Genomic DNA, 27,517 nt, shown 5'->3' on the forward strand with positions numbered 1-27,517 from the left:
CTATATAGAGACACAGATAACCTTCAGCGAGAGCAGAATAAGAGCCTTTCAGCCTGTCTGGGTGTAGCATTTTAGCTGAGGCTTGAAGTATGAGAAGAGTTTTCCAAATGCAGAAGAAGCAGAGGGAATGGCACTGCAAAGGAAGGAAATATGAGAGCTTGGTGTATTCTGAAAAAAGAGAAAAAAAGGAAAGTAGTTTTATTACAGATAAAAAACTGAATTGGACGATGTAGCTTAGATCAGCGATTTCTAACCTTTTCCGTCCCATAGCACACATAAACTAATTACCAAAATTCTATGGCACACCAAAAATCATATTATGATTTTTGTCAACCTAATGAAAAAATTGGTATAATTTTGATTCATTCACACTGGACGGCTATTGTTGGGTTGGCTGATGTCATTTTTTTAATTTGACAATCTAAGGGAAAAGAGGTCAGTGCCCCTGACTAAATAGTCAGGTACTGCATGTTTTAAAAATTCTTGGGGCACACCACTGTGCCACGACACACTGCAGCTCCCCTTCCTTAAAGGGGCAGAGCCTGCCCTTAAAAAACTTACCCTCCACATGGGGATATGGTGTACAGTACAGGGAATACAGTCAATAATACTGTAATAATTTTGCATGGTGACACAGATGGTTACTAAACTTATCATGGTGGTCATCATATCATAAGGTATGTAAATTTTGAATCACTATTTTGTACACCTGAAACTAATATAATATTGTATGCCAAGTATATTTTAATTTAAAAAAATTTAATTACCCTTTAGGTGAGCCAAAAATGGGGTATGTCTATAGCTTGGCTGACTCTAAAAGGCTAAGTCAGTATATTCCCTGAAATTCACCAGGAAAATCACTCAGGCTCCCCTGAAAAGGTGTTAGTTGGGGGTGATACGCAATTTGAAAGAGAACATGTATGTTACTGTGGCAAATGTCTCCTAACCATGAAACAAAGGGGAAAGAGGGAAATGATGTTGTACATTGGAAGATTTTGAATTGGGGTGTGGTTGTCATTTTCATTATAATGAGAGTGTTTAGTGTGAAGTATGAAGGAGTCCAAGGAGGCATGACTGAAGGCAGAAATTTCTTAGGCGGTTATGGTAGTATGCTTGACAGAGATTGTCTGGATCACAACAGGGTTGTAGAGGTACGAGGTCAAATCAGTAGGAACTGAAGTTTGATTGTATAGGGAAAGCAAAAAAGAAGAAAAATCTACAACGACTCTCAGATTTACTGCCTTGGAAATTGATTGTCATTCATTCATCTAGTTAATATAAAATGAAAGCAAAAGGGTGAATTCAGTTTGGAAAGACACACTGAGTTGAATATGCTTGGAGGAAATCCGAGTATACATATTAATTGCAGATGTGGTAAATGGATCTGGAGGTAAGAAAAGGAATGTGAATTAGTGAAAGAGATTTGGGGTGATTAGCAATTTGAGGTGAAAGCCAAAGGCATGATTAAGTGGGTTAGGGAGAGTTTGTAGAATAAGAAAAAAAGGCAAAAAAGGCAGCTGATTTTTTCTTTCATCTGATTATTTTAGGTTTTCACCGACATATATTAAATAACTAAATATGTATAATTTATTCTGTCATTGGCAGTTTGAATATTAAACCCAGACTCTATACCAACTCCTCAAGCTTAGGGATTGACTCTTTTATGTGTTGGTACATGTACTAATCAAGATTTTTAAATTATGAAAATAGACACTGCCTCTGCCTGTCTTAAATGCGTCAGATCCCAAGGGAAAGTTGGGGAGCCAGACTTGAACAGGTTTCAAGTGAGATGAGGCAGAGCCAAGATCCTGCCACGGGCTGCTTCTGTTTAGGATGATGCCACTGGACACTGCCACCGCTGTTGCTGGCAGCACCGCCCTGCATGCGTGCCATCCAGACTGCACTCCAACCCACTGCAGCTGCTGCAATGCATCGCTGACCCTGTGCCTTTGGTTACTCCGTGAACTTTCAAAGTCCAGGGTCTGTTCTACCTGCTGGGAGTCGGGGAATATTTACCTTTCTTTGACTTTCATAGTGAAGTGTGGGCCCTGCTCCCCATCCATTGTGGGATTTTCCCCAAATAGAATGGGAATTTATATGCTAAGAAGTGAAAAAAGACAAGGGGCTCTAAGCACATCAGTAACTAAGATTTACATAATGCTTTGCAATTTGCAGAGTGCCTTGGCATATTTTTCATTTGATTCTTAGTAAAACAGTAAAACTGGGGAAGTATTTCAGTTTTTGAGATGAGGAAGCTGAAGCTCAAAGGGGTTAATTGACTAACCAAACGTTGCAATGCCAGGGAAAAAGAAAAAAAGTGTGAGTTAAATAGACACCTAGATGATTTCACACCCAGTATCTTTTAAAAAATGCATACTTTATTTTATTTAACCACATATATTCAAATATTAACATTTGAACATGTAATCGATAATTTTAAATTATCAGAGATAGTTTACACTCTTTTTTATCCTAAGCTTTCAAAACCCAGTGTGTATTTTACCCTTACAGTGTGTCTCAATTAAAAAAAAATCACCACACACACACAAATCGCCACACACACACAAACCACCACAGTCTAGGCCATCAGCCTATCCATCACCCTCAAAAGTCTCCTCCTGCCCTCTTATTCATTATTTTGGTGATGATTATTTTGCGATAAGAATGCAACATAAAATCTACCCTCTTAGCAAATTGTTAAGCACACAATACAATATTGTCTACTATGGGCTCTGTGCTTTTCTGTCCCTGCCCCCAGCCCCAGCATGTTTTCTCACTGGGGCTAGAGGAACTATAAGTCTCAAGTCTGTCCCCTCAGACTCCTCTCCCCAGCTGCAGAAAGGACTGTCTTCCTCTTCCTATGTGGCAGGAAGCCACCTTTTGTCACATCCTGCATCTTCCTATCCTGTGGCTTATGAGAAAACCTCTGCTCCAGTCCACCAGGCTTGGTTCACGGAGAGTTAGAATACCAGCACTGGGAGTTTTCCGAAAACAAACAAAATAAAACAAAGAAGCGAGCAAACCCCCAGTTCTCTCTTAAGTGTCTGTCTCTTAGAATTGAAAACCAGAATTTTCATGGTTATTTCCTCTCCTTTGAATTATTTTAAAATGTATTTTGAAAATCAAAGCTAAAAAATGACTTATTTGTTTTAGATCATTGCTACTTAAAGTGTGGTGCCTTTTTAGCAGTAGCATCCCAACCTATCCTGAGTGCTTGTTAAAAATACAGACACTCAGCCCCCAGCCTATCCCTGCTGAATCACAATCTGCACTTAAACACGATCCCCAGGTGATGGGTATGTACATTAAAATTTGAAAAGCAACCATTCTTGGTTCTTCGGCTCTATTCCTGAAGTATCCTCTCAGCCACAATGCAGAGGGAGTGACAGATTTACTAGGAATTAAAAATGCATCAGATAATTATATGTATCTTGTCCCCAAAGCCAGCATCTTATTTAATGAGGAAACATCTGCCAAAGTCAGAATTAAGACAATGATGGCCAATATCATCATTATTATTTAAAACCTTAAAAAAGATTATCATCCAGTGCCACTAGAGAGTGGCATACAAATTAGAAAAAAAGAGGTAAAATCATCTCTACTTACAGATATTATTATGTATCTGGAATACTTAAAAAAAATCATTGAAAAAATACCAAAAGACTTAAGATAATTTAGATACCAGTTTAGAAAATCAGTATATAGAAAGCAATAGTTTTCTTATATAAAAATAACTAACTAGAAGATATAAGGATTCCTTTTGTAATTGTAACAAAAGTAACAGAAGTGTACCTAGGCATAAATCTAAGAATAGGTGACCAAAATATATATGAAAACTACAAAATATACCTGAATTTTCAAAAAGTAGACATAAACAAATTGTAAGCCATACCATGAATTTAGATAGGAAGAGACTCAATATTGTAATGATATCTATTCTGACAATAACACATATCAGATGTTTTTCTTGATGTTGAACAAATTGATTATATTTCATTTGGAAAAGCAATTAAACATAAATAGCCGGTAAAACCTTAAAAAAGAAAAACAATGGAGGGGGGGCTAGATCTTAGACCAGATGTTAAAACATATTACAAAGGCTCTATAATTAGATGAAAATTTTATTGGCAAGTGGCTAAACAGGCAAACTAATGGAACCAAATAGAAAATCCAGAAATAAACCTAATTGCACATGGAAATTCAGACCATGATAAAAGCAGCATCTGAAATTAGTAGAAAATATAAACCTTTAAAAAAGATGTTGAAACAACTGGCTAGCCATATGAAAAAGATAAAAATAAATTCATCTGCATTTCATATACCAGTATAAATTCAAAATGAGTAAAAGATCTGAATGTAAAAAATAAAACTGTACAAATCCTAGAAGAAAACATTAGTGACTCCATAACATGTGAGTGAAAATTTCCCAAATTAAGGTAAAATTTTGATAACTTTGACTATGTTTTTTTCAAATCCTGCCTGACAAAATGCCATTAAACATGAAAAAAAACATAGATGACATCGGAAAATATCTGCCACTTCTTTCACAGAAAAAGTGTTAATGTCTCTAATATCTAAAAAATTTATAGAAATTGAGAGGAAAGCAAAGCCTTATAAAACTGGACGAGAAATACACACACATAGTTCACAAGAAATACAAATGGCACTTAAAGATCTGAAAAGATACTTAACCTTGCTCATAATAAGAGATGAAAATGAAAACACCATCTCTCACCTATCAGACTGGGAAAGATCCAAGAATGTAAGTGTTGGGTTTTGTTGGCAAGGCTGTTGAGAAACAAGTACTCCCATACTTCGCTGATGGGAGTACAGCCCTGCTGGAGGAATTGTCCATATCTAGCAACATTACCTAAACATTTATGCTTTGGTCTGGCAATCCACTTCAAGGATCTTTCCTAAAAATTCACTTGGGAGAGTAGTGAATGACATATGTGTAAGACAATTCACAGTCACCCTATTTGTAATTGCAAAATAGAAAATAACCCAAATGTCCAACAATAAAAGATTAGTTGAAATAAACTATAGTATACAATGGAGGACCATGAAATAGTTAAAGGAAATGAAGATGACCTCTGTATCCTATGGATATAATTAGTTGAAAAAAGTCAAGAACAGTGTTTATAATATGCTACCTTCTATCTAAGAAGGGGGTGAAATATGGATATATATTACATTAATAAAACATTGGAAGGATGAACAGAAACCTGTAAATGGTTTTCTGGTAAGTGAGGAGGGCATTAACAGGGTGGTGGGGATAAGGGAAATGTTAGACTTCTCTAAATGTAGTTTATTTGATAGTTTCACCTTGGAGCCATGGAAATGTTTTTACCCAATCTTAAAACAAAATTAGGCAGAAATAAAGAAAACAACAAATAAGACACTCCATAAAAATTGGAAACAAAGTGAAGCAAAATAAAACAAATGTATTTCAAATGTGTGGGTTTGTGTCTCAGTAACATAGAGGATTATTTTATGTGACTTTAAAACACATGAAATTTGAAAATACATACTGACAATTCTCAGAGGGAAGGTATGGGTGAGTGGGTAGGTGGGAAGAGATTACCCAAAGAATTTATATGCATGTATGCATAGCCCAAGGACACAGACAATAGTGTGGTGAAGGCCTGGGGCAGGGGTGGGGTGGGTGGGGGTAGAAGGGATCAATGGGGAAAAGAAGAGGATATCTGTAATACTTTCAATAATAAAGATAAATTAAAAAAATAAAAAATAAAATACATTCTTAGTGAAATATATCCTAAGGACAGAACAAATTGCAAAGATATCTAAAACTACACTTAGTAATCATGTTGTTAGTATTAATATTGATATTGTTATTTAAAAAAATAAATATATATATATACACACACACACAATAGGATAAAGTAAATAAATAATGTGATTAGGAACCAAGATTTTCAGGATAAAAGCAACACATATATAAGTTAGAGAAGTTAAAACCATGTATTCTGGGAATATGACTTGCACTCGATCTATTTTTCTTTTAAAAACAAAACAACAAAAATAACATTTACTTCCTAACTCTGGACCACTGACAAGCCCTAGAAGCAATGATGTCCCAGTAGCAGTTAGTATGTATCCCTGCCTCCCAGGTTATTGTCTCTAAATACCATTGCCTGAGGCTCCTTGTAGAAATTGCTGACTCCAGGTCTGAAGCAGGAAATACACCAGGTAAACCTGGAACATTGTGTGGTGCCAGAAAACAAAGAAACAATATAGAACACTGGGTTTTAAAAGGACGTAGGAGCTAACAGGAAGGGAAGCTTATTGGCCACAGAGGGAACCATTTGAGCATCCAAAAAAAAAAAAGTCATAATGATTGCAATGTGTTGAAAAAAACTGGATGTATTAAAACAAAACAAACAATAACTTAATTGGCAGTCTTTGAAAGTTGCTGAGTACCAACACATTAATCTGAAATCTAATAAGGGAAAATATCAAGTATTTTTTCTTCCCAAACAAGCTTTATTTTAGAATTATGAAAGACTTTGATGAAAAAAGTTATCTTTATAGAAGAATTCCTTTTTTCCCCCTAGTGATTACTGAGAGAAAGACAGAATTAGAAAATGACCATTTTGCTTTCCATAATTTATGAATATACTCATATTAGGTTTGATAATGGTCTTGTGGATATGTTATAAAAGGAATGTTCATATAGTAAATATATACCAAAGCATTTATGGATAAAATACTATGATGTCTGGAAATTACTCTAAAATACACCAGTAGGTTGGGGTGAAGTGGTAGGAGGGGCAACTGTGTGTGTAAGGATAGAGGTGAAACATGATTGCCAAATATTGATAGTTATTGACGTTGGATGGTGGGTACGTTGGGACCTATTATATTATTTTCTCTTGTGTATGTTTGGAATTTTTCAAAATAAAAAAGTTTTAAATTATACAAGAAAATGTGCTTAAAATATGATCTTACCACAGGTGCCTCACAGGTATCTCAAACTTCCCAAGTCCTTGTCCTTGCCCTCCAAATGTACTCCTCACCCAGTATTTATCATCTTAGTTAATAGGCCTTCATCACATGGTTGATCAGGCCAAAACCATGAACATATTCGGGATTTCCTTCGTATGCCGTAGTAAATACATCAGCAAATTCTTCTTGGCTCTACATCCCAAACCACTCAACACTTTTGCTGATGCCTCCCAGGTCCAAGCCACTGTCATTTCTCACTTGGACAACTTAAATAGTTCTTAGGTTTCTCTTTGCTCCCATCTTTCCCATACCCAGCCCCCTACAAATCATTTTCCCACAAAGTTGTTAGAATAACCTTTTAAGAAACGAAATAGTATTTAGATCTGTCCACTTCATGAAACTCACCAGTGGGTTTCCTTCACATTTAGAATATTATCAGTATTCCCACAAGGCTCTCTGTGAGCTGGGCCCTGCCTACCCCTCTCCCTCTTTCTAGTTCTTCCTGAAATATTTTGCCCTCTCAGGCAAGTCTCAGCTCAGCCAGGTCCCCGTTCAGGATAGTTTCTTCAGAGAAGTCTTTCTTGACCACCCTGTGAAGCTGTCAATTCCACCCCAGTGCAATACCCAAGTATTTTGTTCTTTCACAGCACTTATTTTCTGAAGTCTTATTTAGTTATTTGGTCACTTGTTTTTGTCTGTTGCCTCCCACTAGAATGTAAGCGTTAGGAGAGTAGGAAAAGCTTGTGTTAATTCCTTCTGATTCACCTTGGCCTAGAAGAGTGGCTGGTGCTTTGTGTTGAGTGAATGAATTTGCCTCCAGGAGCTTCTGGGCATTGTGTGAAATGAATTGGAAGACTGCTGCTGTTGCAGGGGTCTAAGTGACAGGATAGAGGGACAGCTTCAGGCTAAGCTCAAATGGAGCGGAGGAGAGACCCGGGAGAATGAAAAGATCTGAAAAACTGATTGTATGAGGTGGAGAAAGAGATGAAGAGGAAAAAAGAGATTTTGACCCCAAGTGACATGGCTGGGGAGTGACGGTAGTTATCATTAACTGGACTGGAACCAGGAGGGTGAGGGGGACGATGGGTTCTGTGTTTATATGTTAGGATGGGAAGCTAGGAGGGAATTAAATATGAAGAATGTGACCCAGGGGAGAGGTCATCTCTGGAGATGGCTTTGGGAATTGTCTGCACGAAAGTGCTAATTAAACCCATGGGGCTGCTTGGAGGCTGCCACAGGAGAGGCTGAGGGAGAGAAGAGCGAGACAGACCCCAACCCCTCCAGGAGGGGAGCAGCCGGGAGGCGGGGTGGCCCCCGCGTGGAAAGCTGCCCAAAGCCGCTGAGGATGAAGCTGATGAAGGACCCTTGAATGTTGTTTTGAGTCAGAGCAGCCTCTGCTTTGTAAATCTCATTCTTTCTCTACTGTAAACGTTGCTTATGTTTTCTTTTGAGAGTATCAGCCTACAGAAACCTTTCCTAAAACACAACACTACACAACAAAACAACAATTCAGCTTTTCTTCACCTCTATGGTTCATCACCCTTCGCTGGGGCTTCTCCTTTTCTCACACTGAGTCTTGCAAGTTTCATTCTCCATCTTCTGCTGATCTGTTCATTAGCAGCACAGCAGTAATAAAATAAGTATACGCCACTCTTGCAGGAACAATCCATAATCTTTTCTTTCTTTTGTTTATTTTTTTAACTATACAAATGGCAAATAAGTTCATCTTATTAAAAATTTAGACAATTAGGAACCATAAAGAGTAAAAAGCTATATGGTCTTTAAAATCAATCAAGTCCCCTCTCCAGAGCTTCCTATTGCTTATCATTTGGTGTGTACCCTTCCAGAACTCTCTGTGTGTGTCTGTGTGTTTCAGAGAAAGAGAAAAACTATAAATTTCAGGCCATGGACTCAGGTGTGTAGAAAATATGTTTATTTTTCTATAATTGAATTAAATTTGTATTTTAAGTCCCTGTATGCTAGGTCATGGGGAATGAAATCTCAATTAATTCAGAGTTGTCCTAGTCATACCCCTCCGTCCCGCACTGCCTTCACCCAGGATTGCATCCAAATTCCAGGGGCTTAGGGGCTGTTAAGGTTTTGAAAGTGGGGGAAGGAGCTGAGGTGATCCTGGGTCACTCATCATTTACCCAACTGGTCCTTGGTTATCCATTCAGGTTCTTTAGTCATCCCTGCTCATCTGGTTCATGCAGGGAACTGTTGTGTCCTTCTTCTGCTCATTTTCAAGCCTTCTTGCATTTGATTCCTCAAGCTCCTCTTAGGCACTTTTCCTGTGTCACGCAGGAATTGGGAAACTGTTTCAGGTGGTCCCAGCTTCTCTTAGCCTAGACTTACCACAAACCCACTTCTGTTACTGTTCTGTACCACATTGCCTTGCATTAGCAGGCTTGTTGTCACTTTCTTTAGATTTTACCTTGGAGTGAGGGCATGGGTTCCCTTGGATCTTGCATTTGCCAAATTTATTTTAGGTTCCCACTCTTCTTCCTCTGCAGAGATTGGCTCCTCAAGATCGACATCCACATCAAATTCTTTTGCTTCCCTTCTGATGCTCCCCTCATTCCAAGTCTGGGAATCATTTATTTAACCTGGGAGTAGGGTGACCAGCTGTCATGGTTTCCTGAGATCAAGAGGGTTCTCAGAACGTGGGACTTTCATTGCTAAATCTGGGAAAATTTTGGGCAAAAAGATTGTGTTGATCACCTTATTTGGGAGTAGGGATGAGTGGTGAAGGGGAAACGGTCTCTGAATGATGAAGAATCTTCAAAATCTTTTGTTTCTGGCATACACTTTCCACTCTGACTCTTTCAGAGAGTGAATATTTTTTGAAACGCACAGCAAAGAATTGGCTATTTTCATACTTTTTGTTTCATTACCTTTTCCTGAATTTTTCCATGTCTTGCCCTGCCCCTTTAGACTGGTAGCTTCTCTGGGACACATTGTCCCATTTTGTGTTTTAATTTCTTTCTTGAATAGTAGTATCTTTTGTGTCACTTTTCTTGCCCCCATCCTTTGTAATCCACAAGCAACTTCCTTCTTCAGTGGAGCAGCCCAGGAGAGGTCTCCCAGGACTCACACCCCAGCCTGACCTGGGGACCATCCTTCCCTGCTTCTCTAGGAGAGAGGTGCCATAGCTAGTGCCTCTTTCTCAGCAGAGCACAAGATCATCGGAACAGGCAGTGGGTAGGGGGCACACTGTAAGATAAAACTTGAATTAATATTTATATTTTAGTCTAATGGAAAATAAGAAATTACATGTTTTTAATATCAGTTTATGAGCTGACACCAACACTCACACTCTATGTGATGTCAGGTGGTCACAGAACAGACAGTATGTGATGTATTCTGTAGGAAGAATGCCAGTTCCACAGTGCGGACGAATGACAGTGATATCTTCATTCTTGATTTCCAGCTTATTGCAAAATATTGCAATTTGCGCATGGCTGGGTAAGTAAATTATATAAGTTGTATTATCTACATTCAGTTAAAGCAAACTTTTAAAAATATACAAATGACTTCAAATATTGAAGGTTATACTGATAACGTAAGCACAAGAGTAGTAAGACCCATCCCCTACCTACTCCTCTCCAGCCACGCTGGCCTCCTTGCTGTTCTTTAAACACTGGCAGTGTCCCACCCCAGGGCCCTTGTTCTGGCTGGTCCCTCTGCCTCACGTGCTCTTCCCTCAGTTATTGGCAGGACTTACTCCCTTACCTCCTTCAAGGCTTTACTCACATGTTACCTGACCATCCTTTAAAATTGCCACCCCCACTCCCATATGGCTCATTCCCTTCATCCTGCTTTATTATTATTTTTTTAATGTTAGCACTTCTAACATAGCTTATAATTTACTTCTTTATAGTGTCTATTATATACTCTGATGTAAGCTTCAGGGAAGACAGAGATATTTCCTTTGCTGCTGTCCTGCCAGTTCTTAGAATAGCGCCTAGACATGGCAGACCGAGCACATACGTTGGATTGTGGTGAAACTGCAGAACCAACGCTCTTCCCGCTCTCACTCCAAGCTCTTCATTAGCCATTATAGCTGAAAACATGCAAAAGGGCACACTCAGTTATTTCTAGGAGCTGCCGTCGCCGTGTCTCACGAGTGCCACACCACAAGGCTGGTTTGCCCGCTGTGGTCAACACTTAGCGCCTGGCTTGCCTTCCTCCCTAGTCCTTGCTCATGTGAAACCACCTGGAGAGGTCGCACCACTAACATGGCCCTTGGAGAAGAGCAGTATTCTGCCTGTGCCAGGTACTTCCCGGGTTGTTTTCTCCCCCAGCCTTCCTTTATAGGAGGAGCAGTCTGAATGGAAGAGAGGGAGAGGGGATGGTCTTGAGCTACATCTGCACAGCAAGCACCCTGCTTTTTACTGAGATGTCTTGTTTATTTGGAGTGACTGGAAGCTCCCGAAGCTTCCCATCCTTGGGCACCAGTTGCTACCAGGATCTTAACAGTGGGGGGTGAGGGAGTGGGGGAAGGAGTATATGTAGCCCCCTGCCATGCCTTGTTGACTGAGTCTATGGGCATCTATGTGTGCAGGATCTCCCAGGTCACCCTTGAACAAATTCATCAGGTTATTATCTTTACTACCCCACCTTTATGGAGGGCACAAAACTAGTTTTAAAAGGATTATATTCTTTTACTTGCTTTTTTCTTCATTTTTTGTCCCTTACTCACCAAATGCTGCCTTTCTTCTTTCAAATGTAAAACATCTCCCATGCTTCAGAATATGTGTGAATGTCCATTTGTAGAGCCTGTGTTGAGGGAGGGGGAGGCAGTGACAAGAGAGAAGAAAAGTTATCTACATTAGCAACAGCCAGCAAAAGATGCCATTATATTAATATTGTTCATTTCTAAGTGGAATATGATTTGGCAGCCTTGTAGATGTTACACCCTAAGCTTTTCACCACTTCCAGAACTTGCATAGTCTGCCCTTCTCTACAAGATATACTCCTATATCCTATCTCTCTCAAGATTTAACTCAAATATCATCTCCTCTGTGAAGCCTTTCCAGCTCTCCCAGGAAGAGAAGAAACTAAATAATCATTACTTGAATGAGTTAGGTTGATTAAGTGAAAGTTTAATGAGGCAATCATATTATTATGTTGGCTTTTCAACATATGTATGAATAACATACGGGAATAAAGTGCTGTAAGAAGATCAAATAGCTTTGAAACCACTAGAGAAACAATTGCTAATTGAAGAAGGCTAGTTTAAATCCACTTGAAAAGCTGCAGCATAGATGAAAGTAGGAAATAGTTTGCTTTGCCTACTACCATAAAGATGAATGATTTTACTCATCTGCTCAGGAGAAGTGGCATATTGTAGCTGTGAGAACACCCAAATTCTGGGTCAACTGGCCTCTAAATCTCTGCTGGGGACAAGAGGACCCTTTCTCCTGGAATTTTTTTTTTCCTTTTTTTCTTTATCTTATTTTTAATGTATGGCAGCTCATAGTATATACCATGAATCAAGAGAAAGTCTTGCACAACATAATTTTTTATGACATTTTTTGAGACTTGAACTTACTTCAAACACTGGCCTGTTAAACAGCGTATGTTAATCTTCTGATAATAATAGTAGGTGGTGTTCACTGAGTGCTATGTACTTAGTACTGTTCTACGTGATAGAAGCGTATTACTACTAGAGCAACTCCATGAGATGGGTATTGTTGTTGTTGTTGTTATTTACAGTTGAAGGACCTGAAATACAAAGAGGTTAGTTAATTTGCACAGGCCACTCAGCTATAAGATGTGAGCCCAGGTCGTTTCTTTCTACAATCTTTGCTCTTCATCACGGTGCAGTTTACTGACTCTCTTTAAGAAAACCATTAATACTGCCTTTCAATTTTACATTTTAAATGACAAATACAGAAAAATGTGTTTACTATGAAAACTATAGAAATGATAAATCACATACATATACTATTTTTAAAGTTTATAATGATTAGGCTGGTTTTAGAGGGCAAGCTAGCATCAGGAAACACAACACACCCAACTCTTATTGTCATAAATGCCTCAATACCTCCCCAAGTTGCAAGCATTACATTATTTTACATTTATTTGCTGGCCTCATTGGCCTGTAATGTAAGTCTCATGAGGGCAGGGGGCTCACCTGCCTTGTTTGCTCTGTCTTCCTGACAACTAGAACATAGCCTGGAAGATAATAGGTACCAAGTAAAGCAGGCCCAGCTTATATCTATTATGTGTTTTTATTACATTGCTATATACATTATATATTGTCATATACTTTTTTTTATGATATATTATAAACATGTAAATTATGTTTTAAATATATTAAATACATATTTATATATTTAAATATTATATACACATGTATATAAATATATAAAATTATTATGAACAAATTAATACAAATACTAACAGCCCACTGTTTGTTGACTTGAATACTTATTTGGGGGTTTTACTCTTTACTACTTTTTCTCTATTAACAATGTTATAGTTCTTATTTTATGTGTAGCATTGCATTATTAAGGTCTCTTTAGAAAATGAAGAAATAGTCAACAAGTTAAGTGACATTTAGTAGACCATGACAATTGTGTTTTAATAAATATACCCGTCGTCGCGTTAATAAACACCCATCTTCACCTTGTGTTGAACCTCAGAAAACACAGCAATTCCAGAATATGCCCAGTCAAGCCTTTCTTTCCAGCTTTCACTTGTTGAATTTTTGCTGTCTTCTGGACCTTGCTTGAATGTTAGTCCCCATGAAGGCTTCCCACACACACCTCCCTTGAAGAAGGCTTTACTTGTCCCTCTGGGATCTCAGAGCACTTCGTAGTTACTTGTTTATGTGTCTGTCTCCCAGATTAGATTTTGCTCTTTTAAGGGAAGGGATTATGCCTTAAGGCATTTTTGTATCTCTGGTACCTGGCACATAGTAGCTACTTGGTAAATGCTTCATGAATGCATAATCAAAACAAAGTACAGTGAGGGGGAAATCAGGAAATCTAAACAGCAAGTAGAATGGATAAAGATAACTTTTATTATGACACTGAGTATTTGAAATACTGTGTATAGTATTACACTTTAAGTGGTGGGATGCTAGAATTAAACCATCCTTAAAATATTTTTAAAATTTTATACAGATGAATTAGCCATTATTTCCAAATAATTACACATAAAAACCTGTTAATTGAAGCAAAAAATGAAAATGCTATACACATTGGGCGGTGGAAGACATTCTCAGTGTTGATAGTACACAAATTTATTCTATGCGATTAGTAAAGCACATCAGCAATGAATTATAAATTTTCCCTTGCAAAGGCAGCTCTTTCTCGCTAACTTATATATAGGCAAAAGTCACATCCAGCATAGAAAACAAGATAAAAATAACTGCATATATTTATAAGCAACGACAGTTACGAACCAGTACATTCCCCTTCTGAGAAAATACTGTAAAATTCAAATGCAGGTGGTAGTTTGATTATGGAGGTCTGTCATCTGCTTTCGGGTACATTTCAAGAAAACCACTGGCTAATTAAATTTTTTATTCATCTTTCTTCGAAGGAAAGCTTGTGCAAATTATCTGAGGCAGACCACGTTTGTAAGGAAAAAGCACCACGCTCTGAGCTGGTCCCAAATCACAGTTCTTTCTAGTAACAAGAGGTACAGGTGAACTGGGGAGAAAATTGCTTTGGCAGAATGTTCCATGAGCAGATGTATTCTTCAGTCTTCTTTTCCTTAGCAAAGTTAGGAATCTTCAGTGCTTTTAACAGGAATAAAAGTCAAGTCGTGTTGGCTGCAAAAAGAAACCCCAGTCCTCATCTCTACAACATTGCCTAGTAATGAGAAAGTCACCAGCTATTTCTCTGTGCATTTTCCTGGAGTTAAACAGTTATGCGCATCTGGTTTGGAAATTGAGAATTCTCCCTCTTTGAGGTTAACTGCAAGAATGAAATAAGAAAAGTAAATCAGCCATCTGCTGAAGAGCTCTCTAACCAGGCCACAGGGAGTGGGCAGCATTTACCTCTCAAGGAATCTGGATTTCAATGTTTTCACAGTAACCTGTTTGTCTTCCTGATGCCACTTCATTCTCTAGAGCTTGGCTAATGATCTACAAAACGTATGGCTGGGTTTGCATTCCTGATCCACTTTCATTATGATTTAACTACTGGAGGGCAGGACTGTGCGTGTGTGTGTGTGTGTGTGTGTGTGTGTGTTGTGGCTGCAGAACACCTGGAACACTTTTTTACTCATTCTTGGACAATATTACAGATAATGACTCCGGATTGGTCTTGAACAATTTCACTAAACAATGTTAATTCCCTCCGATACCAAAATCATTCAGTTTGTGTCTTTGGGCAGGTGGGAGGGGGGCACTAATAGTACAAACAATAGCTTTTAAAGGTTTACCAATACAAGAAATTTAGTATTAACAATCTCATAGATGACTCAGGGGGTGGCTGCCTCGATTCCTGGTCAGGGCACATGCCAGGTTTCAGGCGCGATCCCTAGTAGGGGAGTACAGGAGGCAGTCAGTCGATGTTTCTCATCGATGTTTCTATCTCTCCTTCTCCTTTCCTCTCTCTGAAATCAATAAAAACATTTATATAAAAATGATCTCATGGATGGTCTCCTAAGTTTTACACATCAGGGGAAAAAAGCACATCACTGGTTATAAGGGAAGGTGCATGCATTTTTAAAAAAACTTATTGTTGACAGAACTACAGAGGTCCTATAGTTTTCTGGGTATAGGACAGATCTCTTACCTCCTTGGTTAAGTTTATTCCTAGGTATCTTATTTTGCAGTGGTAAGTAGGATTGATTTTTTAGTTTTTCTTTTTGAGAGTTCATTATTTGTGTATAAAAATGCCATCGATTTCTGAATGTTAATTTTGTATCCTGCTACTTTATCAAATTCATTTTTTTAAATCTACCAGTTTTTTGGTAGATTCTTTAGGATTTTCTACATACAATATCATGTCATCTACAAATAATGACAGTTTTACTTCCTCCTTTCCAATTTGGATGCCTTTTAATTTTTCTTCTTGTCTGATCTCTGTGGCTAGGACTTCCAGCACTATGTTGAATAAGAGCGGTGAAAGCGGACATCCCTGTCTTATTCTTGATCTTAAGGGAAACACTTTTAATTTTTGCGAAGGTGCATGCTTTTTTATAATAAAATACTTATAGCACTTCTTGGTATTCTGGGAACATGCAATTAAAATCCTGATACCTTGAATAGTTTCAACATTAATTACAAGAGTGTGAACTAAATCTGCATATATTTGATCACATAAAATGATGGGGGAAAAAGATGAAATTGCCCAGATGTACTTTATTTTACTCTGTTTTTCACTGTGTATTTCCAAGCTGCAATTGAGGTTTGAGTTTTGCTAAATAAATTTCAGATATTTCTAAGAATATTGGTCAATGCTATTGCTACTAAGAACTATAATTTGTGCATCTGCCTTTCAGAAGAAGTTTATTAAGAAAACTGTCTTCCAAAAAGAGAGCCTGACCCAGAAGAAAGGCATCGAGTTATAATAATGTTCCTTCTAATCCCAGCTTCCAAGACTTTCTCCTGTGTGAGCTGAAACATACTTAATAACCCTTCCAGCTGCAGTCTCCTTATCTACAAAATGCAATTAATAATTTCCATTTATAGGGTAATGGTGAAGGTTAAACCAGGTAATATATGCAGAGTGCCTGGAACTGGGTAAACATAACAAACAGTAACTATTCATAAAAAATAATAGAGATATTAAAGATCTTTTTGGATGATAGCAACAATCAAGGTTTATAGTGTACATTTTTAAAAAGGTGTGTTAAATCAGTGAACAAAATTCCTCAACTTTGCCTTCATTCAATTTTCCGTATGTACTTGAAGACAGTTTATATTAATTAACTCTCCCTGTTCCTAACTTTTCTTAATTGTATTTCTAGATTTCACTGTAACTTGTTCCAGATTATGCATTTGCTTCTTCCTTCCATCCATTCTTCTAGCAATTGGATAATCAATTTTGAGCTGCTTCTTTGCAGTGGGCACATTGAAATATAAACTTTCCCCACAGGGAAATGGATGTCAGAGAGCCAGGTGCAGTTCAGGAACAGTCAAACCTGGGAGCGAGTGTCATTTCCTGAACTTGCTACCTTAGGGGCTCATGACATAACCTTAAACTTTGCCTTATCAGTTTCTTCCTCCATAAAATGAAAATGTCTCCTCTCCTTCTAATAGGTTGTTATGATGTCCAAAGGAGGTAATGCATATAAAAGAATTTTATAAATAATAAAGCATGATAGAATAATTAGTATTGTTACTAATAATATCAGTTGGATTGAAGTCTCAGTATTATTTTGAAAACTTTTCCCCCCTTAGAGACGAGACGAGCATTTCTGCATTTGCTGCTTATAAATTTAATCAATTAATTATGGGTTTCTTCCAACAAGTTGGCCTCTCTCCTTCCTGCTACATTGGCAAGTCTCTTTGCCTTGCACTTACAAGATTATATAGACAGAATTGTGATTCTGATTAAGCACAAATGGAGTTTAGAATTAATGTTCATGTTCATTCTTGATGCCACCTGAAATTACATTTTTAGCAGATGGGGAAATTTTGGCATGCATGTATGTGGCAGTGGAGTAGTAGCTCTACACTTTAACACCCCCCCCCCTTTTTTAAATGTATCTTTATTGTTGAAAGTATTACAGATGTCCTCTTTTTCTCCCCCATTGACTCCTTCTCCCCCCCCCCCCCCCAGGCCTTCACCTCATTATTGTCTGTGTCCCTGGGTTATGAATATATGCATATAAATTCTTTGAAATTTTCCTTTGTGTAGGAATTAAGAAACCAAAAGGTATGGATTGTCTCAGGACTTGCCTAGAGTGTATATTTCTATTTCTAGTGACATGAATAATCTGCAATCAAGTTTCTTAAATATTTCTGAGAGGTGTCCAAAAAGTCCAAAAAACTTTCAAACATAGGCTGATCACTTGACCAATGCTGGACTCAGCTTTCTGGGAATGAACTGTAGAGCCTTCTAGCAAGAAATTTGGCATTCACATTTTCTAGCACATTGCATGGATGGGACCGAAGTGAAAGAACTTCCTCCTAGAGAGCACACCTATGCTCATGAGGATTTTGTGGGATATATGCAGAGTTGCCTTATAAGAACAGCAGAATGAGTGAGTGGCTGCTCATAGAATGTGATATTGGGACTGTCAGGGACTTGCTCTCAAATAGCATCCCACTCAAGTGTAATAGATCTTGAAATGCCACCACTTGGAGAGACAACACATGGTTCCATGGGGGGAGGGGGCTTAGAGACCACTTTAATTGTAAAAACAGTCCCTCATTAAATAAAAGGTATACTACCCCTAGCACACGTAGAAGCACTTAGTGCCTGGATTGAGCTTAAGGTACAGTTAAATAGTTTATAATAAATGGTAAATCATACTGAGCCCCTTCCTCCTTCCTATGCAGCCCACAGGATCCTGGGGATGCCAACCCCTTCTCCAGCTCCAGGGCTGAGTCCTAAATCAATCATGGGAATTCCAATCTAGTGACTGGTCTGAGAGAGCGGTTGAAGTCGGTCCTCACACGGCACTTCACTGCCCGCTGTGGGTACCTACTTAATCTAAGTTGGTTCTGATGGACTGAAAAGACATTTTTATCCCTCCTTCTTGCTATATGTAACCCTAGTGGCTGCCTGAGGACAATGACAGTGCACTGATGAGGGCAGAGCCAAATGAAAGCAGAGAAACAGAGCCAGGGCCTTTTGCCTGGAGTTTGGACATCCTGTTACAGGAAATAATAATTTTCCTTATTGTTTAAAAAGTTTTGAGTCAGTTTCCTGTATCTTTTACCCTAAAGCATTCTAACTAATATAGCCCTCAGTAAATATTTGTTAAATAATGTGTTAAATGAATGAGTAAGTGTAGAAGTGGGTGGGAAGAAAGCCAGGGAGGCTGGGAGGAGAGAGGAGGGCTTGGTCAGCTGAGAACTTTGATGCCTTGAGCCTGGCATGAATTCTTGTACTGGGGCCTTGGCCAAGAAGCTGCTGTGCACGTGGCCTGAGAGGAGCACCGTGATGGGCCCATTGGAGCACCAGGAGCTGTATTGGGCGAGTGGGCCTGCCAGGAGCCCACATGAGTGGGGACCAAACACTGGCTGTGCCCCAGGCTTGCTCCAGGGTTCAGTCTGCAGGAGCACGAAGTTAGCTTTCATTTGTTTATTAATTTTCTAGAATTGCAAATTCTGTGAGATTAAGTACTTTGTCTACTTTGTTCCCTGCTGAATCCCCTCAGTGTCTAGAGGAGTGTCTGCCACAAGGAAGGAATGCAGTACATATTATATGTATGTTCTTTTTGATTTCAGAGAGAGGAAGGGAGAGGGAGAAAGAGACAGAAACATCAATGATGAGAGAGAGTCCTTGATCGGCTGCCTCCTGCATGCTCCCTACTTGGGAATCGAGTCCGAAACTGGGGCATGTGCCCTGACTGGGAATCTAACGGTGACCTCCTGGTTCATAGATTGGTGCTCAACTGCTGAGCCATGTGGGCTGGGCTATTTTTTATATTTTTAATAACAGCTTTATTGTGATATAATTCATGTACTATAAAATTTACCCCTTTAAAATGTTACAGCTCGCCCGGCTGGGCGTGGCTCAGAGGTTGAGCATCAACCTAAGATCCAGGAGATTGGGGTTTGATTCCCGGTCAGGGCACATGCCCGGGTTGCGGGCTGCAGTGGATCAATGACTCTCTCGTCATTGATGTTTCTATCTCTCTCTCTCCCTCTCCCTTCCTCTCTCTGAAATCAATAAAGATATACTTAAAATAAATAAAATGTTGCAGCTCAATGGATTTTAGTATGTTCAGAGTTGTATAACTATCACCACTATCTAATTTCAAAACATTTTCATCACACCAAAAAGAAACTCAAGCAGTAACTCCCCATTTCCCCTTTCTGCCAGCTCCTGGAAACTATGAATCTTTTTTTTTTTTTTTTTGAGGAAAGGAGCATTCTTATTTCTGAAGACAAAAGGACACCAAGAACAATCCTAACAAACAGGCCTTGCTCAGTTCCCCCCAGTTTATTTCACTTACCTTATACTCCTTAAGCTACCATTTTCCTCGATGACTGTCCACTCTCATCAACCCAGCATAAAAGCACTCAGGTCTGTTTCTTTGGGTCTTCGTTTCCTTATGAAGGCTTTTGTGTTATGTAAAACTTATATTAAATAAATTTGTATGATCTTCTCCTGTTAATAGGTTTTTATCAGTTTAATTTTCAGACCCAGCCAGGGACCCTAAGAGGGTTGAGGAAAACTTTTTTCTTCCCTACAGTATCAAGACTGAATTAAAAAAATTAAAATATATTCAACATACCTTAAAATTCACCCTTTCAGTGGTTTTTAGTATATTCATAAAGTTGTGCAACCACCATGACTGTGTAATTCCAGAATATTTTTATCACCCCAAAAAGAAACCCCATCCCCATTAGCAGTCACTCCCCAATCTTTCCTCCTCCTAGCCCCTGACAACCATTAGTCTACTTTCTGTTTCTGTGAATTAATCTATTCTTGTCATTCTGTATAAGTGGAATAATATGATAGATGGCCTTTTGTGATGGACTTTGTACTTAGCATGATGTTTTCAAGCTTCATCCATGTTATAGCATGTATGAGTACTTCATTCCTTTTTGTGGCTCAATAGTATTCCACTACACAAATATCCACATTTGGTTATCCATTTATCTGTTGATAGACATTTGGGTTATTTTCAATTTGGAACTATTTTGAATAATGCTGCTATAAAAATTTATCTTTATGGTCTTGTGTGGACATGTTTTCAATTCTCTTCGGTACCTGGGAGTGGAATTTCTGGATCATATGGTAGCTCTACGTTTAACTTTTGAGGAACTGCCAGACTGTTTTCCAAAGTGCCTGCACCACTCTACATTCCCATCAGCAGTGGGCAGTTTCTCCACATCCCCATTAACACTTGTTATTATCTTTTTAGTTTTAGCTATCCTAGTGCATATAAAGGGGTATTTCACTGTGACTTTCTGATACCTATTTTTTAAAGTGCCAATAAATCTGGGTCAAGGACCTCATTTGACATGTGTCATGAGGTTTTTCTCTGCCACTCTCTGGTTACCCTGTGGGGATGCCTCCCTGACCACTCCCAGAACAACTGGAAAATCAAACGTAATCCCTGGCCAGCCGGCATGGCTCAGTGGTTGAGCATCGACCTATGATCCAGGGGATCGCAGTTTGATCCCCGGTCAGGGCACATGCCCGGGTTGTGGGCTCAGTCCCTAGCCGGGGGTGAACAGGAAGCAGCTGGTTGATGACTTTTTCTCAGCATTGATGTTTCTATCTCTCTCTCTCTCTCTCCCTTCCTCTCTCCGAAATCAATAAAAATATATTATAAAAAACAACAACCCCTGGCAGTCTAGTGGGCTGATGAGATGTTTGGCCTGGGCACAGAGGTTTTTGCTAAGCTGTAACTGTGAAGAACAGACACCATCAGTGCACGAAGACAGTCTCTTTTCCCAAATGGTGTCTTGCTACGTATGCAGGAGCAGCATAAAACAGACAGAAAGGCTGGAAACATTAAGGGAAGAGTATAGGAGGGTCTTTCCTGGACCTCACAAGAGACCAGGAGGAGGTGAGGTTCTCCCACTAAAGGGAAGGCACAGGTTGGGGATAATAAGAATAAAGGTACCATGTCTCTCCTTCACCTCTGCCGTTCTCCAGCAGCCAGCCCTCAGGGTGGGAGGTCCTTAGCAGGGGTACTCTTGGCATCTGCTTGGGAAATCTTCTTTGGGTGGAACTGTCCCATGGCAGAACAGGGGGCTTTTATTGTCCCTGACCTCTGCCCATTAAATGCCAGTATCCAACCCCCCATACAGTGTCTCCTCCCTCCAGTCATTGTGACAACCCAAACTGTCCCCACCCAATTTCCAAACACCCTCCAGGGTGGTTGTAACTTCCCTGCCCTTGACTATTAGAGGAACTAAAAAACTGAAAGCAGAATTATATAATGCTCATCCATTGCAGCATGTGAGTTGCGGACATCCTGGAATGGTAAGTTAAATAGTTTATCTCTGTGAACTCTATGAAAGTATTCAGGGGAAATCTGATGTCCCCAAGCACAAGGAGGGCCCTAGTGGTAACTGGAGTCCCTGAACTAACCAAAATCATACATGATTGAACTATTAGGTTAATTAAAACATTCCATTTTCGCTTTGGGCAGGAATTCTGTGAATGTGTGTAGTCATTCATTTTATACGAATCAGAAACTGTGACTGACCATTCAGTACGTCTTGATTAATGAAAATAGAAAATGAATTCAGTATCACTTAGTAACTATAGTTTATTTATTCAGTAGAAAATATCTTCAGTAACATGGGTTTTGGAGGGTAGTTGGGACAGAATGAGTGATTTAAAAGGGCTTGGCTGAGGCAGTGCTGCATTATGTTGAGAGCACAGCATCTAGAGAGTGCCTAGTTTGAATCTCATCTCTGTCTCATCCGGTGTTCAACTGTGGACAAGTTACTTAACCTCTTTGCTGCTCATCCATATCTGTCTGAAAACCAAGGAAAATTTTTTTTACCTACTAGTGTTGTTGTGAGGATCAAATCAGTCAGTTGTGTAAACTGCTTGAAACAGAGACTGTGTCACAGTAAATGCCATGTTGAGTGCAGCTGTGGTTATTATTTCTGGCTAACCTGCTGTGACACAGTCCCTTCTTGTAGAAATGAAGACATGGAAGGCTCAGAGTGACCCAAAGACTTGGTTCAAATTATAACCACACTGAGCTTCAACCCAGAACACACATGCCTTTGACCCTCACACCCACCCTCCATTCATTTCCTCTTTATTTTACTAAGAAGCCGGTAAATCACAGAAGTTTCTGGACATATCTTTTTTCTCCCCATTACTGTTTCTACACTGTATCACAAAGAAGGATTGTGGCAAAGATAGATGTATTCTTCATTCAGACTCTAGGTGCAGTCCTACTTTTCCTTTTGGCTTAATCAAATTGAGACTGTCAGTGCTTTGCACATGCCTCGGGGGTTTGTGGATGGGTCAGCAGGCTCTGCCTCACTGGTTCTGAGGAAGAAAGAAGCTCATCCAAGAATGTGAGGTCCATGTCTAGGTATAGCTAAGTCTTTCCTATTACTGCTGTGCTCCTATAATTGAGATAATAATGATAAGTAATGATTAAGATGACTTTCTACTGGGTTTTATTCAGTTACCTAGCTAGATAAAGTTATGTTGTAAAGTGAGCGAGTTTGGAATGAAGACTGCCCGCCACTCATCTTGATGGAAAGAGCACTTGACATTGTGCTCAAATAATGAGCCAAAGTGAAGATGGTTCTCTGGGAGAGGCTTGTTTTAAGACGGCAAGGAATGCACAGACCCCCCCCCCCCCCCCCCCGAGAACACTTACACCTCATTAGAAACCAGAGGCTAGATCAGATAAGATTTCAACCTTTTGTGCCTGTGATCCATAGCAAAAAATACATTTATCACAACCCAGTGTACACACAAACAGGAATGCACTGTGATTTAAAAATATATATATATATCTTTATTGATTTCAGAGAGAGGAAGGGAGAGAGAGAGATAGTAACATCAATGACGAGAGAGTCTTCATTCATCAGCTGCCTCCTGCACGCCCCCTACTGGGGATCGAGCCTGCAACCTGGGCATGTGCCCTGACCAGGAATCAAAACGCGATCTCTTGGATCCTAGGTCGATGCTCAACCGCTGAGCCACGCCCAGATGGGCGTGAATTTTTTTTTATAAATCAACTTTTACCTTTACTAAATGGAATGCATTCTGATACTTTCTATTTCTTTAAAATTTTTATTTCATTAAGAAAATACTGGTGGTAATCCACTAAACTGACCTTAGGGCCCACTTATCCTTTGTGACCTGCAGTTTGCAAATACCATATTAAATGGATCTTTAGGTATCTTCCTTAGTTCTGACACTATAATAACCTTTAATAGCAAGAATATTAAGAATAAAACTTTGACAATCTCTGCCCCCCACCTTTACCTTAAACTGCTGAAGGACCATATGTGTGGGGGGGTGCACTCTTATGGGGAGAAACATTTGCTCTCTGAATCTTCTTTGCTTCCTTCTGAAGAGATCATTCCATTCCCAAACTGAAGGAAAGCACTCGAATAGCCTGAAGTCAACCTTGAGAGTCTACTGTCTTTATTAATGACTTACTAGTAGTAAACTTTAGGTAATATTATGAGAGAGCTTAATTTTAGTGTCTATGTTATAATTCTCACTGCATACAGATTCATTATTTTTAAAAAAATCAAGTATTTTAAGTAAAAAAAGCAAGTTGCAAAGCAGTCTTTATCTTATGCTATTGTTTATATTTTATAAAACTCTAAGTATATACTTATATTTACATAGGTTTTTTTGTTTGTTTGTTTTTTGTTTTTACAAAAGAAACTGGTAACTGTATTAAGAGAGAAAAACAAGGGCACTGGGGATTCTGTTTGGGAAGGAGATTTACTGTTGCTGTGTAGATTTTTATATAGTTTCAGAAGAAAGTGCCATATTAACTTTAAGACAATGTTTATGCATATAGTTAACACTTCTGTAGAAAAATGGATTGGAATAGAATGCTCTCTGAAATTTCTTTCATTCTAAAAGTTAGGATTCTAAACTCTTATTGTGTGATCAGATAGCTGTTCTATATCCAAAGCAAGTAGAACAAAACCAGTCCCTGCTATTGAGGAATTTATACTCTCAAAAGGGTAGGCATTGGTAAAAAATAAATAAATAAATAAATAATATATATATATATATATATATATATATATATATATATATATATATATATATAAATAGTCTTGCTATTAAAGGTTATTATAGTGTCAGAACTAAGGAAGATACTCAAAGATCCATTTAATATGGTATTCACAAACTTTCTATATTTGCTATTTATAGAAAAGCTTAGCTATCTTTTGAAGATCCAATTGCTCTAGACAGCCTTTTAAAACTAATAGCTATTTTAAACAACAAACATTTGAAAATTATTTTAGATGGAAGTTCATTTAAAATGTATTATTTTCTTCTTTGCCTCACCAGGAAACCATATAAACACAATGGACATATCATTATTATGAGCTGCAATTAATAACTAGAGGGTGGCATGTCACAGTAGTATCATCAGCGTCATTTGAGGTGCATAGGGCTGTTTGTCCTAAATTTAGTGACTTCACTCTGCAGTAGTTTTTAGTGGTTTTGTTTTTCTGGGTTCTTCTAGGTTACATTGTTGACACCTCTCAGAATGTTGACCTAGAGAAAGAAACTGCTTCATTTCAAATTCACAGGCCTAATAGACTTGGAAAACAGCTAACAACATCTTCCAGAACTGTGTGCAAAGTGCTAATGCGCCCTGAGTTTGGGCCTCCCCTTTGAATTGCATATGTGCATTTTCATGAATGTACTTGGTAATATCTACTTCAGCTGCTCGGAACTCTTATTTTTATTAGTTCTTGGTTCTTGTTTGTGTTCCTAAAGTACAGCTGCCTAGTAGCTTGACACATGGCCTAGAAATATCTAAAAGGATGTGCAGAAATGGCAAGAACTGGAGGGAAGAACTTCATGGTAAATATTAGAAGTGAAAAACCCAAGTATGATGAGGTTTAAATAAATAGCACGAGATATTTAACTGTTAGGGATTCTGTCAAGAAATATGCAAATCAATTATTAGAGTATATATTGAAGAAGAGTTATAATTTTATTCTTCTTGTTTATGGAAAAATTCAAGATTACTAGAAACTCAAAAGAACAAAATTCTTGTCCACATAACATAAATTGCTAAAAGAAGTAAAATTGGGGAAAATATATTTTTTCTCTTTACTTTAAAAATATTAATTTAAATTCACATTATATATTTGTATCAGTTATCTCATTTATTCCTCATAATCTAATCAGGTTTATCAATCTACGAGCTAAAGATCCAGAGTGCCTCCAAGTTACTTAACCCCAGAGGCACCATTTACTGTGTGCTGGGGGTAAGGGCACCAGTCTCAGAAAGTACAGTGTGATTAATGTCCACTGGAGATGGGCCCATGGCCATTGACAATCATTGCAAAGCTTCTTCCTCCGTGAAGTTGGCCAGTTTTGTGACAGGGTGGAGATAAAGTCAGTGAGTTTAGTTTTAAAATGAACCCTGGGAGTGGAATTGGTAGAGAAAAGCACTGGGAACAGCCACAAGATTAAATCCCACTCCCAGCAGCTGTGCAGGGACCTTTCTGATCTGCCAATTGAAGGAGATGCCAACCTCTACACCATGGACACCACCAGAGCATTCAGAATATGAGCAATTTCTGGTACTCTCTCGAGCTCCCCTGAAGGTGTATTTGACACATCCAAAATGCATCACATGAAGTAATGACATCCTCTGGGGGAGGGATGCTCAAAAATCTAACCAAAACAAACTTCAAACTAATCTAAACAAAACTATAAAATAAAACTAACTCACACGCCCCAAATCCCCATGAAGCAAGGTCAGATTTCACAGATATCTACCCAAGGAGGAGACATGGGCCAGTGATGGGAACATGGCAGGGCATTTACATTATACTCAGACTTGAGCAAAACATTAAATATGGCATGCTGTACAGTTTTCCTAGGTGCATTAGTTCCATGTGGCCTTGATATCAGCACAACCACACAGACTGAAGATGACTGACAAGCCACCTGTGAAAGATAACAGCAGTGACATTGTGTGAAGTTCTGAGAGCTTGTCTTTTAGTGGGTCACTGTAGTCTGTGCTTTGTGTATTTATTAACAATCTGAAAGAGAGAATGAACAGAATGCTAATGACAGTTGCTGAAAAGACTAAATTGGGAGGTGTTACAAGCTTTGATAAATGGCCAGGATATGAACAGCAGTTTGGTTCAAAAAGACCAAAACAAATCAGAAATATGGGGTGAAAAACAAAAAAAGAATTTCCTCTTGGGAAGATACAAACATATCTGGCAAAAATCACAGCAGAAACATTTGCTGGAGAAGAGAATCTGGAGAAGTGTATTGCTAGTAGCAACCTAAAAAGGAGGAAGGGCTGGGAGAAATGTGGACAGGTTTGCAGTAAACATTAAAACAGAGAGAGCAGGACTGTTGGAGGCAGTGTTGTGGCACCAGCAAGGTTGTGATCTCTCATCCAAGTGCGGCTGAAATTATTCTGAGACACTGTATTCAGTTCTGAGCACCGAAACAAACAAACAAATGATGCTGACAGTCTTGGAAGGAACCCAGAGATAAATCACAAAAATGATTAATGAAAGGGAGGCATTGATTTATGAAGAAAGATTCATGGAGTATATTGTGTGGTTAAAGCAATGGCCAAGAGGATAACATGGTGCAGTCTGGAAATGAGAACAATACTTATCTTTATATTTAGGTGTGGTATAAAGGAAAAAATATGTATATAAGGATAAAATAGGGTAGAATTAATTAGCAAGAGAGGAAACGTAAGAATGAATTTTAAACAGTGCTGATTGAACTAATGCTAA

The sequence above is a fragment of the Miniopterus schreibersii genome, assembly GCF_964146895.1.
Source record: "Miniopterus schreibersii genome assembly, chromosome: 2".
NCBI lineage: Eukaryota > Metazoa > Chordata > Mammalia > Chiroptera > Miniopteridae > Miniopterus > Miniopterus schreibersii.